The sequence below is a fragment of the Psammomys obesus genome, unplaced genomic scaffold (genome assembly GCF_907164565.1).
Source record: "Psammomys obesus unplaced genomic scaffold, mPsaObe1.curated_primary_1811, whole genome shotgun sequence".
Lineage (NCBI taxonomy): Eukaryota > Metazoa > Chordata > Mammalia > Rodentia > Muridae > Psammomys > Psammomys obesus.
In genome coordinates, this window is record NW_026596101.1 from 16,756,840 (window position 1) to 16,774,271 (window position 17,432).

Sequence of the window (17,432 nt, forward strand, 5' to 3'; positions counted from 1 at the left end):
GTGTGTGTGTGTGTGTGTGTGTGTTTGGCAGGAAGGCATGGGGAGCAGGGGTAGGAGTCTGGATGAGTTCAAGCAGTAGGAGAGAAAAGAGTGAATATATTTGGATGCATCTGTGGCGAAAGGGCATATCATTTTAGCTCAGTGAGAAGTTAAGAAGGACAAGGGGGCTGTTAGGCAGTGACAGAGGGCAGCATAGTGGCAGGGAGCAGAGATTTATCAAACTGTGTGCAAATAAAAACCACACGGGAAATCTGGTTTAAATAACAATTCTGGTTCTGGGGTGGAGCCCGAAAGTCCAAAATTCTAGCCTGGTTTCAGAAAATGCCTGCGCTTGCTAACTAGAGTCAATTGTAAGCTATCCTACTAATTAATTCCGCAACGGTCAGTAAATTATTTAGCCTTTCTGTGCCTCAATTTTCTCCTCTGCACAATGGAGATCAGACAAAAGAATCTCTGGAAAGGCATTATCATTTAAACGTTGCTGATTCTTAGTTACTTCTCTAAGGGGAAAGAGGTTTGGCACAGCTAGGGAATGAGGTAGAAGGGCTTCAAAGAAAAATGGATGCATTTTAAAAACATAATTTGGAGACACAATATCATGTTGCCCGAGTTGACCTCAAACTCGCCATGTAGTCAAGGATGACCTTGAACTCCTACTTGTACTTCTTCAGAGCCAGGGTCACAGATTGTGACACCACACCCGGTGTCATGTCGTGGTGCTCTCTTGCACGCTTAGGCAATCATCCTACCCACTGGGTTAGACCCTCAGTCCCATTAACACAATATCTTTACCATTCAGCTACCGACACCTGTGTCAAGTTTTCTCTTCCCTCACGCAAAGACATCACACGCGCAGCCAGATTGCTTTTGCACATGATAGAGGACGCCTGCTTGTGTTCTGTTGTGGGACCTCTGTGCAGGAAACGGTTTCAGCTGGGAGCTAAACCCCCAATCCTCCTACCTTATGCGCGGCTCAACGTGTTTCTCAGGTGTTCAGAAGATTCAGCACCTTTCCTCCAGCACCCGCGGAGTAGTGGCCACAGCGAGGCGCTCGGGAGAGGCGCACACAGCAGAAGGGTGGGGAGGCGCGGGGCGCAGAGGACAGGCCCACGTGGACTGCGGGGTTTGACAAGGGCGCTGGCAATCCGGAGGCCTGGCCAATCAGCGCTGTCCGCGGCCGGCCCGGCTCCTCCTGGTCAGCTTGCTCTAACTGGCTTCTGCACAGCTAGCCTGGAGCCACCCTGGACGGGGCGCACCTGCTGGGCGCGCGCGGCTGTCTGCGCGCGGCTGGAGCTGGCTGGGGCAGTGTCTCTCCTTTCAGGCACGGCGCTTCCCACGGTAGTTTCGACTTCTCTTTGCAGCAGCGCCGGAACTTTTCCTGCTTTTGACCCGGCTGAGACAGGGATGGGCCGTTCCAGGGACTCTGGCGGGCAAGCGGCCAGCTGAGCATCCTTTGGCTCCAGGGCTGCGATCGGAGCTTCGCCCTGGACTCTCGGATCGGACTCGGCTGCCCTTTCTAGTCCAGTAAGAACGGGCTCTGGGGAAGAGCTGGCGGGAGAAGGGGGTGAAGCAGCCTTGAACCCTACGCTTAAGCGTGGTCTCGGTGGCAGCGGTGGCCTTTGGGGCTAGTAGTCAGTTGAACTAGGCTCGGAGCAGCCCTGGTCACTCCGGCCTTTAGCGGGGAGTAAGGGGAAGTACCTAATTCAACCGCATGGACCCTGAAGTTGGAAGTGACCCTAAGAAGTAGGGGTGTGTGCCGCGAGGGTAGGGGTTGGGATGGCGGGCAGCAGCCACTTCCAATTTGGGAGTTCATGTCTGCGGTTCGGAGACTCTGGGGTCGCGCCGGCGCCACTTGATGAATGGGAGTGAGCAGCGGCAGGGCGGACACTCCGTGAGCTGGGGGTTCTGTCTGGCCACGATGGACTCGAGGTCTCGTCGTTTTGCCTCTGAGCAGGGGTGCCAACAGGAGTTAGAAGAAAGAAGCTGGTTCTGGGGACCCTTGCTAGACAGGCTGGTTCTGGGAGCGCAAGTGGTTAACAGGGGAGGGTCTTGGAGTCCTAGGGAGGCATCTTGGCTTTGTCCACCAAAGCAGCGCCCTGACATTTCCTTCCCTCTTGCTTCAGTTGCATGGCCAGTTCTCGGGACCGCAGGGAGTCTTTAACCCAAGCTTGTCCTTAGAGAATTGGAAATAGCTTGATAGCCTGCACCTAGGGAGGCATCTAGAGTGCTGGTGTGCTTTCCTCTCGAATGCTGAGGGCTCCGCACGCCTTGTTGCGGAAGCTTAGCTGAGTTATGAACCAGCCAGCAGTATTGTACACGTACAAGTTCACGGCCAGGTGTCCACTCACCCCGGGATTGAAGGATCCTCTTTGGTGAAACGTACTGATCCCCCGAACTCTTTTTTGCTTTTAACTTTTTAATGGCCTTCCCTCCGAGAGAAGCAAAGTTAATATGATGTGACAGGCAAAATCCCTGCTTGGCGGCTGCAACAGCGGGAGAGGGGGATTTCCATCGAAGCCTCAGTCTGGTGTTGTCTGTAATATCCTTGATACAGGGATAGCCCGTCTGCTGACTCAAGCTCCCAAACCTGTGCACATCAGTGACTAAGCCTTCTCCAAAGGTCTTGGCTAGAAAAACAAACAAACAAACAAACAAACAGCCACAAAAAATCAATATAATTTACGAAAGGCAGGCTAACAATTTAGTTAGGGTTTGCCTCAGGATTTCTTAGAAACAGGTATTTGATTTGATTTGAAGAATTGTTCAACCGACTCCTGGATGAGGAGCGTTTCTGCTAACTTGAGAGTCGCAAGTCAGGGTGCAAGCCCACGTCCTTTGAGTTGGAGACACCGGTCTTGTTAAGACTGCGAGAGCATTTTCCGGAATCTCTCCAACTGACGGTGACTCACGTCCTGGCCAAATGACCCAGCGAGATGGCATCACTCATTCGAGCACAGAGCTTTCTAAGTGTGGATGTCTCTTCATCACTGGTTTGTTTCAATAGTGTGGTCGATAGCTGTGTTTCAAGGTCCCCCCGCCCCCACGTTCCTCTCTCATTATTCTGTTCTTCCAGACTTTGCTCTCTTCCCTCGGTACTAACCACCCTGTGACCTGTCACAAGGTGTTGGAAGACTGAAGTCATGGTTTGATTGGTGTGTTTTCCCTGTTAGCTGTAGAAAAGTTCTCCAGAACAGCAGTTTGCCCACCGAATGGCTTTGTGATTTTTCACCCCATCGCAAAATGCACCTATGACTATGTCTTTGATATTGGATATTCTTTATTGGGGGCAGGCTCTGATATTTCTACTACTACACTGTTCTGGGTCACTTGGATTTCAATATTCATTTTGTGATCCTTTTCAGAGGTGTGTATTGTTTGGTGACCTAGTTCTAGTTAGTGAAAAAGAATAGATCTTCGCTTTGTCCCCCCCCCCCCCACCTCCTTATCTGTGTCACAGAACCTTTGTTAATAGCTGGTTTTGTCTGCACCTCTCCTTTACTGTTACACTTATTATAATACTTTGTTATGCAAATGATAGGTTGATGCATATGATATTAAAACTGTGCTCACCGGGAATTAACCCATGGATATGATGTCATCAGCAGCCAATCCCCTGCCTGATTTGAGTTTTCACTGACCAAAAAAAAAATCACCTTATCATACTTAGTATGGGATACTATACGCCTGTGGTAAGGGGGTGGAGTCTTTTTTGACACTTTCTAACTCTCAATTAGTTGCCTGGTTGTAGCGTTTAGGGGAATTTCCATGTTAAGAGGCTTAGCCTAATAATACAATTCTCCAATAATAATATTAAAATAATAATAAAATTCTCCTAGTAATAAAATTCTCCAATGATATCTCATTAGAACTAGCATAAGTAGCATTCTTCCCTTTAGCCTTTCCTTTCTCTTCGGGAGTTTTCAGTCCATCTGTGGCTCTGTTTCCTTGCAAGGATTAAGACACATCAGAGTGATCGGACTCGCTCTGTGTTTGTTTTGTCCTCCACACTGCAGCAACTGACTGATGGGCTGAATTGTTTGTGGTCATCAGGGATCACAGATGACTTCAAGGCCTGCAGGTGATCATGTATTTTCACTGAAGATGACTCAGGACGGAGAGCCAGGAACAGGCAAAGCTGAGCGCCACGGGTCTGGGGAAGCAATCTTAGCCACCTCCATCACTTCATAACTATTTGATTTGAAAATGTTTCACAAAGCCAGTGTCAGACAGAACCCTAGCTGGTTCAGACTTGGAGAACTGTCCCACAGAATTGCATTCCTAATAGCCTACTCAATTCTCACTCTCAGCATAACCATTTCTCCCAAGTGACCACTAGCTCTGTCTTCCCATCTATTTGATATTTGTGCAAAAATAAAAATAACTTGCAGCTTTATGGGCGACATTTAAGTTCAGTCCACTTTCCTCTATAAAGCCTGTTCAAGGGGTGTTTTTTCCCCCCTCTTTATTCAGACAGGAACCTAATTATGCATTTTGGTTTAAGGAAATATGCAGAGGCCCTAACTGCAAATCTGAAAGTACCTCAGAGCTCCACAATATGGCTAAAACCCTCGCCCATTTCTGCAACACGTTAATGATCTGAGGGTAGACAGCTGACAAGATTGCTCATTTGGTAAATGTACCTGCTGCCAAGCCTGATGACTTGAATTTGATCCCTCTGAAGGAGAGAGCTGACTCCTGTCAGCTGTCTTCTGACATACACAGACACACACACACACATGTATACACACATATACACACATGCACATACATGTACACAGACACGTGAATAATGTATACCCACATGCACACACATACACACACAGCAACAACACGTGTGCACACATACATTCATACATATGTACAACACACACATGCACAAAAAATAAATACAATAAAAATTATTTAAAAAATTTCAAGGCAGAACTGTCAGAGCTTGAGTAATTACTATTATTACTTTAATGGCCATTGCATGTGCTTGGATTCTTCACTTTGTCATTCATACTTTATGTCCTTAAGTGTTCTTTGAAATTTCAGTCTTATTTGTTCATTTTTTATGTCCTCCGTTGCCTGAAATATCTGTTTCTTTCGTATAGCACAGTTGCCTGCCTGTGACTCATTTGGCTTCAAATCGCAGACTTTTACATTAATTGATTGATTGATTAATTAATTAATGGGTCTCATTGTGTAGCCCTGGGTGGCCTAGAATTCATTAGGTAGAACAGGCTGGCCCCAGACTCACCGCTATCTCCCTGCCTCTGCCTCCTGAGAGCCGAGTTGAAAGATAGGAGAACGTCATACATGTTCACAGCGAGGTTTCATGGTATGCATCACCTGCTCCCTTTTCTAACCCCTCCCTGCTATCTATCTCTGCCATATCTCCCTTCCAACTTCATGTCCTTTATTTTAACTCACTGAGTGCAGTTCGTGCTGCCTGTATGTATGTAGGCCTCCACTGGAGCACAGACAACCCGCAGGGCCACAGTCCGGAAGCAAACGGATGCTCCCTCCTGCAGCAGCCATCAGCTACCAACAGTTCCTCAGCTAGGGGTGGGGGTTTCCAGTGTTTGTAACAGGAATCCTGGGACTCTAATTGCCTAGAAGAGATTTTGTTTTTTTTAACTACCCATGGCTTTTATTTTTGAAGATATTTTTATTCTTTCCATAAGTCGCAAAGACAATACCTGTGTGGATTTGAAAATTCAAATCCTGTAGATAAATACAGAAAGGAAGGTTAAAACGCCCACTTTGCCCTGTACCCCGACACCGCACCTTTTCACATTTTGATGAATCTCTTTCGATTTTCTTCCTTCTGCTTTGAGCCACATGCATCTGTTGGGACCCAACCGTTTTGATAAGAGGACTCCTCACCACCTTTTGCACTTGGTGTATTCAGCAATGCCCCTTTGGAGAGACTCTGGTGATGCCTTGGCTGGGGGAGGAAGGCCACATCACCTGGTCTGCAGACTCCCCTTGTCTTTGTGGCCTCCTCATGCAGTGGCATTCCCATAGGGCTCAGAGATGCTCTGGATCCACCCGAGGAAGGATGGCAAATCAGCCGAGGGAGTATTGTCATTCTTTTTCACGGCTGTATGCTATTCTTCCATAGGTAAGTTATTCAAGGCACAAAAGTTAAAAGGAATTTTGAAGGTTTTTTTTTTCTCATGTGTTATTATTATTATTTTTACTTTAGATTTTTTTTAGGTGAGGTGGGTGGGGCTAGGAATTCAGACCTAGGACCCTGTGCATGCTAGGTGAGCATTCTATCTGCCCATCCCACTTCTGGCTTTTCAGAAAAAGAGGATCACAGTATAGCGCAGGCTGTCACAAACTCACACTATAACCCAGATTGGCTTTGAGCTCACAGCATTCTTCCCGCCTCGGTCTCCTGAATGCTGAGACTACAGGCATGTGCTCCTATACCTGATGTACAGTACATTCGTGTTTTGTGAGCTGGTATCAGAAAACGCCTTTAACTGGTGTTCAGCTTAAGATTTTAAACAAAGGCTGTATCTTGTATAGAGAGATGTTTAAGGGAATCTGAAGAGAAAGTTATTGGGGTGCATTCTTTTCTGCGTGTGTCAGTGGGGGCCAGAAATCACGGACGGGGGCAGGGGTGCATAATCTTTGCTGCTATTTAAAACAGTTGGCAGCTCTTCCTATGGCCTGTGGATTGTCATGCAAGCATCTATTGCCTTCTCTCCGCCTTCAGAGCTGATTACGCAGTGCGCCTTGCAGCACACACAGGGCTTTCTTCATTTATAGTTTTGGATTAATTCCTTAACTCCTCTCTCTTTCCCTCTCTTTCACACACATGCATACACACCACACACTCAAATATTCATGCACACACAAATCAAAAACGACCATAAATTAGTCACTATGGGCCGGGTTCTCCCAGGATACTAAACTCACACCTTTTTCAAATTCTGTCCTGCTGTTTGCAGACCGCAGGGTCTGTCAGGAGCACGGAGCTGCATTAAGCAAGCTGGAAGATGGCTCTGTGTGTGCATCCCTTGGTACCAATCTCATCTTTCTTACGTGCTGGATTCTCCTCATCTCAAAACTTAGGCATTGATGTGCCGCTGAGGAGATTTAGGAAACTCACTGGCTAACATTGCAACACTTCCCAGAAAGGCTTGGAAGTCACTGCCAACAAAAGAGGGGAGGGCGGGGTGGATCCTTAACCCCCCCACTTTTCTTTTACTTTTAAGAATATAATGTAATGATATCAATTTCCTCTCACATTTCCTTTCTCTAAACCCTCCCACATAACCTCCCAACTCTTCTTCAAATTCATGACCCCTTTTGTTACTGATTTTTGTTACAGGCATATGTGTATACGTATCTATTTCTAAATATAACTTGCTCAGTCTGTGTAATGTTACTTGTGTGTGTGTTTTCAGGGCTAACCATTTGGTTTTGAATAACAGGTCGGTGTGCTCTTCCATGGGGAAGACTACCTCTCTCTATTTCAGCATTCCTTGGTAACCTGCAGTTCTTTGAGGAGGTTGGGGCCTCATGGTCTTTCTCCTGTTTGCTTTGGCATGTCCGTTGTTGCCCTTGTTCATGGTTAGGCAGTCATGTTGATGATCCTTTGTGGGTGTAGCTAGGCTTTTGACATTGCTAGGAGACACAATATCACATCCACCTTCTTGATCCTCTGAATATTATGATTTTTTTTTCTGGCTCCTTTTCTGCAATAATCCCCGAGCCTTAGCTACTGGATGCTTTGTTGACTTCTCTCTTGGGTCTGGGCTCTACATCTTTGCATTTTGATTGGCTGTGGTTTTCTGTAGTGGTCTTTGTCTGTTGTAAAGAAAAGTTGAAGGGCAAGAACTGTATTTACCTGTGGATCTAAGGACAAATATTTAGAATGTAATTAGAGATGATGCTGGTTTAGTAAAGTGGTAGTGTCAGGTTCTCCTCCCAGATCCACAGCTTCACTAGTGCTGGGTGGTTGGCTACTGGATTTCCAGTACCGGGCATGAGTTTCCTCCTGTTGAGCAGGTCCAATTAGAGTGCTTTTGGTTACCACCAAGGTGTGTGTGCCGCAGTTGCACCCTTAGGGTTATCGTGCCATACCGGTTGTTGTTGTGGTTTATAGCTGTGATAGCTGGGTAGGACTTTTGATTGCTTCTTTCCTTTGGAAGGTTGCATGGTGCTTTTTGGTACCATGAAAGCTATCCTCAGGGAAGACGCATGCAGGTTAGTTCACCAGTGCCACCAGGCACTGTGTCTGAAGAACACGGGGTCTCTATCAGTAGGGGCTTATGGAAACCTTTTGGTATTGGACTGCGTAGAACAAGTCAAATGTCTTTTTTCCTGAGTGTTTTAGAAAGAGGGTCTCACAATATAGTCTAGGCTGGCCTGGAACTCACACTGTAGCCCAGACTGGCCTCAAAGTCAGCTCATGGAGATTTTCCTGCCTCGGCTTCCTGAGTGTTGGGGTTACAGTTATGGAGTATCATGTCTCGCTGAGTGTTTACTCTCTATAGGTTAGGGGATATGTGGTAAATATTTGTTTCCTGAGAACTTAAAACAAATAATTGCAGCAGCAATTGCTAGTACTGAAGTTGTCTTCTAATACGCTGGTTTTGGGGGGGCATTGAGAAAACAGATATAACCATTTTAACCATTCTCAAGGCTACATTTCAGTAGCATTAAGTGTATTCACCATGTTGAATTATTTCTTTCTATTTATGGTATGCTTTTCTTTGTATAAAACTGAAGTATAGCTATTAAGCTTTAACTCCTTACCCTCTGCCATGTTTCTGTGATCCATCATCCTACTTTTGAAATCCCTGAATTCCACTCCTCTTGGCAACCTTCTGTAAGTGGTACCATACAATATTTGTTCTCCTGTGACTGGCTTATATCACTCAGCACAATGCCTTCAGAGTTCATCCACTTTGTATCAGGGACCAGAATTTCCTTCCCTTTTAGGGAACATTGTCATGAGTTGTCAGTGGACATTTAGGTTGGGCCTCACCTTTTTTTTTTCATTGTGTAGTATGTTTACTTTTATTATTTTCTAGCATATATGTGCATATTATAGTTCTTTTGTAGGATAAAAAATATCACATATATAAGATGGACAGTGCAGCAATTAAAATGTGCATCGATTGGCAGGTATAAATATTCTTTAATTTTTTTTAAATTAAAGTTATTTTACACAATATGTTTTGATCATGTTCTTTCTCCTGCCTCAGTTCCTCTCAGGTCCTCCCCATTTTCCTACCCACTCTACTTCAGAGTCCCCCAAAGCAAAACAAAACACAACAAAACAAAATAAAATTGTGTGTTATGACAGCAATAGCCATTCAAGTCCCTAGTTTCAGTTCTTTCTGTTGTGTGCCCAAAGTAAGGCTTCTGGATCTGATAGAATTCTGTCTAATTTTCCTCAGAGATAACATGCTACTGTTCATAGTGAATGCATCATTTTATCACACTAGCTATTTTGTCCTCAGAGTCTTATAAAGTGGGCACCGTCTTCAGCATCCTCCACACAAGAGGGAAGAAAGGCACCCAGGGGTGAAGACACTTTCGTGGACTGTGGCACAGCAGAGGCAAAGGCTATGAGGTCATTCATTCTTTCCCTGTAAAAAGGCTGACCTGACTTGTCTGGTACATGGCCTAGGCCTGGGTGGCTACAGGGCAAATAATGAATGTGTCCCCAGTACAAGTATTGACTGTCCTCATCCCGACACACAAAAGCATTTCATGGTGATTTGGATCCTCCGGGCCAAAAGCTTATTATGAAATTGTCATTTTATCCAGATAATAAGGGCCCTCTGGATATATCCCGTGACTGTTTAGTCCGTTAATAGCTGCTTCCAGTTCTCTGCCAATTAATACTCACATAGACCATGACTTTGTAAATGACACAACAATGTCTGCCTCTCAGGGGTGGCAGAGAGTGGTGGGTTCGAAGAGGAATTAATCCGGATGAGCCCAAGGTAGGGTCCTGGGGATGATTGCGGGGTTGCTTTCCAGAGGCACTGGGCAGCGGGTATGGGCATCTTTCCCACCATAATCATGGCTTGATGGGGTCGCCGCTAAGGAAGGCACGTTCCATCACTTGGTAGAATTAACAATTGATCAGTTTGGCGGTGCTGGAGTCCTTTGTAAGCACCCATGTTTATTCATTACCATGATTACACAGTGGAAGCATCTCTGCTTGATGAGATGAGGAAAAGCAAGAGGCAAAGTTATTTAAATACACTTGAAATTAACGTTTGCACAGATAGACGTCTGACACTTGTCCTAATCTGATTCTAAAGATTCAGAAATAAGCTTTTATCTGAACAAAGAGGGGGGTCCCATCAGGTGTGTGAAGTTCACGTGTAAGCTTTGCGTGTTATTGAGAAGGAAAATGGCAGAGACTGGAACACATGGCTCCACATTTCTTGTGGGGGAGTCAGGATCAGAGAGCATCCAATAGCTCTGCTGTATTCACAGGACCCCTATGCTAAAGCAGCAACATTGAGAACTCTCCAGAAGAGAGTTCGTAAGTCAATGCATCCCTGTGTCTACATGAACAAAGGCCACTAATCATCCCTTGAAGTATTAATCAAGAGAGGGGAAGATCCCTCATTCTGAAAGTTAAGGTCACCCTGAGAGAAGGGACTGGCAGCATTCCTAGAAAACTGTTTCTTCAAGACATTTTCATTCTGAATTTACTCTCTCCACATTTACAAAAGACCCAGGATCCCCAGTGTAAACTCAGATTCGGGTTTGATGTGCAAATATTTCTGAGCCACAGCATAAATAGACATGAACCTACAAGCCGTTGACTACATCTGTGTATGAGTTTCACAGTCTTCATTTACTTAGAAGGAGTGAGGAGGAAATAGGTTTAGGCCAATGGCATTTTACAAAATGTTGAAGCCTGGAGTTTTCAAATCTGTTTCATATTAATATTCTTGGTCTTCAGTTGTATACTTGCTTCTAGCTGCAGTATTATGGCCTCACTGTTTCATTGTTTTAAAGCCAGGGTCAGTCAGTTAGACTGTCTGTTTGCCTCTATCTCATATCCTTTCCCTCTCCTCCCTCTCCCTCTCCCTTCCATCCCCATCTCTTTCTCTCTCTGTCGGTGTGTGTGTGTGTGTGTGTGTGTGTGTGTGTTTGTGGGGTGCATATTTCCCATGCGTGCATGTAGAAGTCATGGGTTAGTACCTTTCTCAAGATAACGTGGGGTAGCCTTTATTTATTTATTTATTTATCTATCTATCTATCTATCTATTTATTTATTTATTTATTTTGAGATGCTGTTTCTCTCTGTACCTGGAGCTTGCAGGTTTGACTAGATGGGCTGGCCAGCAAGTCCCAAGATTTCTCCTGTGTTTGCCTTGCCGACACTAGGATTGCTTCTGGAATAGCTTAGCTTCTACTTGGGTTTTGGGATTAAACTCATATTTTACATGACTGAACCATCTGTCTCCCCGGCTCAGGAGCCAGGGTCTGTTAATATAACCCCGAATGGCTTTGACCTTCCTATGTAACCCAGTCTGGTCTCCAATTCAAGAGACTTTCCCTTCACATTCCAGAGCTCACTTGGATCACAGACAAGTGCCAACACACCCGGTTGCCGGTAAATAAGGCTCACTTGGAGGGCTTGGGGAACCAGGTCTTCACCTCCAGAGCTTGGGACCTGGTGAGTCCATTGGGGAGCCTGAAAGTGTGCATGCCTCACAGATGTCCATGGAGCTAGCCTTGGACCATACTCTGAGCAACACCTTGCAGGACCGTGCATTTTTCAGAGGTGAAACATCTGAGTTTGGAGATTGTCATAAAACGTGGCCATTTTGATTAGCTTGGGGGCTAGTCAATTTAGTAATCCATAGATAAGCTTGTCTACATAGTACGGCTCTGAAGATTGATTCAAATCACACGAATTCAAAGCACGAATTAATGTGAGTGGAATCAGTGTCCTATGCGAGAAGCTGATTTTGATAAGGTCCTTCAGGTTTGATGCCCTCATGGTAGTAGAAGGCTTTCAAACAATTATTCAGTTGCTGGAGTGCCCGTGGAAGTGGTCTGGCTATACACAGGACCCAGCTCCTCTCATTGTTGATGTCTGTATTGGTGGGGGAAATACACCTGCTGGACCTTTGATTCTGATCCGGCTGGACTCCCCTACACTTTTGATTCTGGTTTAAATCACATTCCTGCCAGCAGGTGGCATCTGGAAATTTCACTTTGTTCTGTGCCATTAAGACTCTGCAGATGTTAAGGGCTGATGTGGATTTAAGATTTCATCTGTTCTGAGAATAACTGAATTGCTGGGCAGGACCAGGAGATGGAGCCGTCGATAGAGTTATGGGGCTTGAGGGGCTATAGAGAGTTTTTGCGTGGGTTTGTTGCTTTCTCCTGCCACTTGGAGGAATCAATTGCCTTCTGTGTCTGCTTAGGGGAAAGGATTTGCTTTGAGTGGGGTTTTACTTTGGCTCACATTGCTTAAGAAACAGAAGTTTGCAAACGGAAGACTTTCACGAATAAGAAGACAAATGTAATCAAGGATGACCTTGAACTCCCGTCCTTCTGCTTGCACCTCAGAGAACTGGGATTATTGGTGTGTGCCCACACAGGCAGCCATATTTACTTATTTAGAAATAGGGATTGGCAAGTTTCTTCTCATCTCTCTTTTTCTAGAGGGAGTCTGAGTTATAGAAACCTGTGGGTGTTGGCAGGAAGGTTAAAATTTGCTACCATCAGGCTTCTGGGCCAACGCAGTCATGTAATCTCCCTGCTCGGCTGAGCTGGGGTTTAGTTCCAGAGCTGGCGTGTGAAACCCTGGTCTTCTCTCACAGTTGTGCTCTGCGTGACTAGGTCAGTGCTGACATTTCCTTAGTAAGACCCATCCATCAGTCATGGCTGTCCCCTCGGCAAGGTAGGTTTCCCATTGGCCATCTCTACCCCATTGTTAGTTAGTTGTGTTTGCCTCTTTCCCTGGCTGTCTGCCCTTTGGGCCTATGCGTCTCCCAGTACTCAGACCTGGACAGTCAGGACCTAGCACTCTTGGCGCCAAGTTCAGTGGCAGAGAGGACAGAATTGGACATAGCATCCACCGGAGACTGAGAAATAGAAACATCAAGGCTTCTAGGTTTTTTTGGTTTTTCTTTTGAAAACAAACAAACAAACAAACAAAAAACAACAAACATTCTTTAAAAACAGACATACAGTTTAAGGAACATGGCCGGGGGCAGCTGGTTTACACTGTCACAGTTGTTCAAGCTGTATTGTGGCAGCAGCAAAGCCACCCGCCACAATGCAGGTCTGCCGTGGCCCTGCAGGAACTCCAGAGCTCTCCATGGTACGGCTCTCTTCACCTGAAAACACTGGCAAGTCTAAGTTCTCTCCTTCTGCACATGGGGAGGTGTGTGTGTTCGTGTGTGGTGCAGGTGTGAAGGCCAGGTGACATCCGTTGGCCTTGTTCCTCAGACACCAGTCGCTTTCTGATTTTGAGACGGCATCTCTCTCTGGCCGGGAGCTCTCCAGGCAGGCTAGGCTGGCTGGCCAGCAAGCCCGAGGGAGGGGCCCTCCTGTCTCTGATGCCCAGGAACTGACCGTACGGGGAGTGTCTGTCTGCTGGGGATTGAACTCAGGCCTTTGTTCTTGAGGAGCAAGCACCCCACCAACTGAGCCATCTCGTCAGCCCCGAGAAACAGTTATTATACATTATGTCTCACGTGACACGGAGCCTCCGGGGGAAGAATGGACAGAAGACCTAGGTGGGTCTCTCTGACCACGTGACGATGATTGTCAGTGTTACACTTTAATGTTAAAATGCGTTAAGCTTTCCCATTCATTATTGAAATTAAGTATGCTCACTAACTACAACCTCGTCGGCGAACCTTTTCATTTCAGTGGCGTCACGTCAGATTCTTGGTTTCACAAGTATTCCGCTTACCGCTTTTGAGATCCGTTTACACTGAGATACACACGGAGCCCCGTCAGTGCATTTATTGGTCATCTAATGCTCCGTTATGAACGTACATTTTGTTCACCTGCTCTTTTCAGGTACAGACTGAGATTTTCCTCCATGTTTTCATGTTAGGGCAGAGGGTATCAGGAGACCTATCTCGAAATAGTTCCTCCTCGACGTTAACTGAGATGTGGTGTCTATCAGGTGAAGCCCCCTCATGCTTACAGCTCCCTGTCTACTCCTGTGTCGGGGCAGAAGTGGAACTGCCCCACGAGAGGATGTGGTTAGAGTGGGTGCTTCTGGGAAATGAGAGAATGCAATGCACAAAGCCTTTTCTGCTGTATCTTCTCCTAGAATTAAGTTATGTAAACCCAAGAAGAGGCCAGGCCCTTGGTGTCAGAGGTTAAATCTGTCAATGACATTTTTTTTTTTTTTTGACAGGGTTTCTCTGTGTAGCCTTGGCTGTCCTGGACTCACTTTGTAGACCAGGCTGGCCTCAAACTCACAGAGCTCTGCCTGCTTCTTCTGAGTGCTGGGATTACAGGTGTAGGCCACCATGCCTGGCTTCTCAAGTACAATCTTATACTTTCTTTTTTTGTGTGTGCATTTATATGCACATGTATATATGGAGCTGATAGGTCGATGTTGGGAGGCTTCTACTATTGTTTCTTTTTCTCCTTATCTTTTCACACAGAGCCAGTATCTCACTGATTGGCCAAACTGTCTATCCAGTGTGCCAGGCGTACCCTGTCTCTGTCCTGCACAGTTGCAGATATGCGGGACCACACCTGGAGTTTTTAGGTGGATGCCATGAAACCCAAACTCATGCTTGCTCAGTAGGCATCTTACCAATTGAGCCATCTCTCCAGCTCATTCTTACATATTCACTCTTGACTAGTACTTTCTGCAATGACAAGAATGTGCTGAAATCCCGGTTGCCTGACAGAGACAGGCAGACCCAGAAATCACTGGGCAGCTGGCCTTGACTGGCGAGTTGCAGACCAATGAGAGAACTTGTCTGAAAAGGAAAGGAAGGAAGGAAGAAAGAGGACGGTGTCCCGGAGGAATGACACCTGAAATTGTTTTCTTGCCTCCACATGCACAGACATATTTTACCTACATAAAAACCAAAGTTCTCTCTGTCTGCTATTATAGATATTAAGCCACATTCCCTCATGGGCTCTATAAATGTGCATAGTGTCAGTTAGAACTGACAAAAAAAAAAAAAAAAAAAAAAAAAAAAAAAGAAATAAAAGGAGAAAGCTGTGACTCCTAAAGTGTGGAGATTTTTTATTGTAGCTATAAGGTAATAAGCAAGCGGAGGGATGGACGGAAGAGTCTGGGCTGAACGTGGCCGGCAGACTAAACCAGCCCGTGAGAGGAGAGAGGGAAACCAGAGAGGGTGGCCTGGGCCAAGAGACTAAGAGACTGTGTAGCCAAAATGGCTGAGTTACAGGGCTCAGGCAGAGGAAGGGGAAGTAGAGCCTGGCTCCCTGGGGTAGGGGATGGGAGGAGGAGTGTTGGAAGAGCTGCCTATTAACATGTCAGCTCAGTTAGCCATTGGTTCGGGGGTTTCTGAGACCCAAAACGGACCTGCATTTTAACTTTTATTCAAGTTTAGCTTGTTTAGCTTTTATCAGACGTGTCTGTGGTGGCTGTCATGTCAGATAACGCGGGTAGGAGGGGTATACACTGTAACATACGGGGATCACCATTACATTTTACCAGTATCAATGTATTTTAGAACTCTTCCCACGTTTTATGGAGAGATGGAAGTCCAATCTGATTTGCTGAGCAAGTGGCTCAGGGCTTTTAAATTGTAAATGGGGAGATAACCCTGGGAATGAAAATGAACCGGTGTCATTAGAACTTATCAGGCCCTGCCCCTCCTTGTTGGAGATGCTTGTCTGCCCTGCTTGGCTGCGGTCTGTCAATGGCTGCGCAGCCCTAAATACTGCCATTAACCTTAAGCACCTCAGACAGCTCCTTGGGGACGGTGCAGTTTCTTGCCCTTGGAAAAAAATGCCTGATGGATAACAGGATAGCCCCTCGCCTGCCTCCCCTCTCTTTACCTGGCTAAAGCAGCAGGCCTTTGCTGTTACAGACCAAGGGAGTTGAGGACATGCACGGGACCATATGTACCTATTATTTAACTTCACTAACTAACTTGAGAAAGGGTCTCATGTAGCACAGGGTGGCCTTGAACTCCCCACTTGGTCTAGAATGGCCTTGAACTACTGACCTTCCTGCTCTACCTTCCAAGTGCTGGGATTACAGGCACCGGCTGTTGTGTCCACCTCTGTACAAGTTGGGTTTGAAAGTACATACATTGTAACGTGAAAGAGTTTTACAGTTCCGGAGTTTGGCATATCCTTTACAATTGGGCATATGGGACCGAGGAAACGGCTTAGTCAGCAAAGTGACTGATATACACGCATGGGGACCTGAGCTTGAATACCTGGCACCCACACAAAAAAACAGGCGTGGAAGAGTGCTGGGGAGACAGAGTCGATGGTTGCTTAGTAGGGTGCTGAAGGGCTGGGATGTTGAGATGCTTGATTTCTGCAGAGAACCCCAGTGACTGTGAATTCATGGGTGTAAGAGTCATATCATGTCCAGAAGACCATGATTCTTAGCCATCTTCCCGACGTCTGACTCCTACAAACTTTCTGCCACTTCTTCACTGACGTTACTTGAGGTGTGTGCGTATCTCTTGCTTGCTATGCTGCTTAAACCTAAACTTCATGTGGTACCCAGAGAAGGGCTTGAGGTCACTGGATGCCTTTATTTATTCAAACGTTTCCAGTGTGGCTATATTGAGTAAATCTCCTACCTCTGTATGTCACCATTACTGTCTATTTAATTGCTGTATTGGGGTGGGTGGCCAACCTTAGTCTATTATGGCAGGCCAGAACCCTGCCATAAATCTCTGGTAATGGTGCTTGCGTTGCGTTGGCCTGCCATCTTGGGACTTAATATTTCCAAAGAGCCATTTGTGTAGATGCCTGCATTTCTTAGACCACTGTTACTTTCCGTGGGCTGAAGGGATGCAGCAGAATGATCAGTGAGGAGCGCCCCTTAACCCTAGGCAGGTAACACAGGCTCCACCTGGAAACCCAGGCTTCTCTTTTGAGTGTTAGGTACATCTGACTGTCATCCTGCAAAGCCTAGAGTTCTGGGAAAGGGAAGGGTATGGTGGGTTTAAAATTGGAGGGGAGGTTCCACACAGGAGTGAACTGGAGCCATTTCCGGGGAGAAAAGGAGTGAAGGAAACTGGGTCTGGGGATGTAGGTCAGTGGTAGATCACTCGCCCAGCATGCACAAGGACTGGGTTTGATCCCTGGCACTGAAAAAAGAAAAGGGAGACTTAAAATAAAAAAAAAAAATAAAAATAAAGAGGAAGAAAAGAGAACCGTCAAGGGTATTAAACAGCATCAGAGATTTCTCCAAATTGCCAATCTGGAAGTTAGTTACAACTCATTCTCAAATAAATTGAAGCCTTCTCCGT

General features: G+C 46.0%; 1 protein-coding gene across 1 annotated transcript in view; it reads left to right on the forward strand.

Annotated features, from left to right (window-relative positions):
* Positions 1-1,257: 1,257 nt before the first annotated feature.
* The window catches only part of Tafa4 (TAFA chemokine like family member 4), a 180,030-nt gene continuing 163,855 nt past the window's right edge, over positions 1,258-17,432 (forward strand). The window contains exon 1 of the mRNA XM_055628580.1: positions 1,258-1,524. The gene's annotated coding sequence lies outside the window, so the exon portion shown is untranslated. The remainder of the gene's footprint in view (positions 1,525-17,432) is intronic.